Here is a 1,840-nt window from a genome sequence, read left to right as displayed (position 1 = left end):
TGTGTGTGTGTGTGTGTGTGTGTGTTATGAAGTGAGTTTGCGTGTTGAAGATAGCAAACAAGTGGGAGAGACTGGGGAAATGAGAGATAGGCCAACGTCTTTCATATTCGATATTAAGCAGAATGGAAACCCAACATGCAGCATGCTAATTGACTTTAGAAGAGGAACAGTGGGGGATAGACAGGGGATGCTTGGTGCAGCATTAGCTCCTTAGGTCAGCTTGTAGAGAGGGATGGATGGAGGGAAATATGGATGAGTCGTGTGAGGGAAGGAAAAAACTGAGTGATGGAGTGCAAGTTGTAGCACTCTCCTTGTTCCTGCACACATCAGCAGCAGGAAGGCAGGGATGCGCAGAGGCCACAGCAAGCCAATTACCAAACTCATTAAGTAACCTGCTAGTCGGCTTTGAACTGCAGCCCCCCTCCATTTCGTGATCCGCCGCCGTTTTGGACATTCAGATACGTTTTTTTTTTATTTATTTATTTTTTAAATAAATAGCAGGAGAGGAAAGCATGAACGGCAAGGCGCCAAATAATATTTTTGCATGCGCTCATTGGAATTAAAAGTACAATGCAGAATCACAAGTGAAACCGCAATGAAAAAAGATTAGTAGACTGGCAGGTAAGGGCATCATGTCACTAAAGACCGCATTGCACTGGCTGCAAAGAAAGGAGACAGGTGTGCGTAGGTAATGCTAAAACATAATGATGCTGGAAATATGCAGGGTGGAGGAAATAATGCATCCAGACACAAACACAGGAGTGGGTTAGCATGAGTTAGCAGTTGAGGGATGAATGAGTGGTGACAGGCTTGAGCTGTTCTCTCCATTGGAAGAGAAAGTAACAAGAAAGATGGGGGGGAGAAGACACACGCACAATGACAGGTGAAGATGATGATGGAGAGGAATAAGGTTGAGAGCACCAAGGGCAGGTAGAGAACATGATCAAGGTCCATTCGGTGGGGCAGGAATAGAACATTTGAGGGTATAGGAGATAGAGCAGAGAATAAAAACAGTGTTAGTCAGTGCTCCAGTGTCACCAAGCATTGTTAACTAACCTTGACTGCATTCACCTCCTAGCTCACTGCCACACTGCCTCTCAACAAGTATTGACACAACGACAGTCTGCAAGAGAAAAACTGAAGGGGAAGACAAACACAGAGGACAGGGGAAAAAAACAAAACATAAATGATGTGCAAATGGAACAAACAAGGTGATAACAGCTTGACAGTAGAGGTGTATGCATGGGTGAAAATAGAAGCCATGTTAGGCATCATGTTAAACACAACGTAGCAATTAAAAGAAGGTGCACAAAAAAAAATTATTACCTCTCACTGCGCACATTTTCTATGGAGGAGATTGTGAGCATTTTCTCTAAGGCAGTATTCACTTCCCTTCCCAATAAACCTCTCTGGATACTAGGGCTGTAACAATATACAAAATAAAACCTAAATCGCGACACTCAGTTCCACAAACCTGTGTCGCGGAGTGAGAAAGCAGAATCACGACACACCCCTTCCAACTCCCAGGGTTATCCTTCCTGTCCAGATCCAATGCTACCGCATCTTTGAATTACTATTAGTCCTTTTGGTGCCTTATCCCTATTTTGTCTGGTAAATTTAGCTAACTGCAAAGACGGCTAAAAGCAAAGGGGGGCACCGGTAAAGCTAACAGAGGCGTAATGTTACGAATGGCCGCTGTTCTGACTCGGGTGCCTGGGTCTGTTTCCCAATGGTTCAGTAAACTGCCGTTTGCGTCCTTAGCACTGGAGTTAGCTAAGTGCTGACCAGGCTTGGCTATAGCTGTTTGGGGGCTGGCTGTGGATGTGTCCCCGGGCCAGGG

The 1,840-nt window shown here is 45.2% G+C and overlaps 1 protein-coding gene across 4 annotated transcripts in view; it reads right to left on the bottom strand.

Moving 5' to 3' along the window:
• rerea (arginine-glutamic acid dipeptide (RE) repeats a) overlaps positions 1 to 1,840 on the bottom strand; it is a 143,514-nt gene that overhangs the window by 99,056 nt on the left and 42,618 nt on the right. For 3 of the 4 annotated variants that reach the window (XM_032519994.1, XM_032519992.1, XM_032519995.1), the window contains exon 2: positions 1,057 to 1,137. The exons of the other annotated variant lie outside the window; for it this stretch is intronic. The gene's annotated coding sequence lies outside the window, so the exon portion shown is untranslated. The remainder of the gene's footprint in view (positions 1 to 1,056; positions 1,138 to 1,840) is intronic. 4 annotated transcript variants of the gene reach the window in all.

The sequence above is a fragment of the Etheostoma spectabile genome, chromosome 7 (genome assembly GCF_008692095.1).
Source record: "Etheostoma spectabile isolate EspeVRDwgs_2016 chromosome 7, UIUC_Espe_1.0, whole genome shotgun sequence".
In the NCBI taxonomy this organism is placed as follows: Eukaryota; Metazoa; Chordata; class Actinopteri; order Perciformes; family Percidae; genus Etheostoma; species Etheostoma spectabile.
This window is presented reverse-complemented; position numbering and strand designations above follow the sequence as displayed.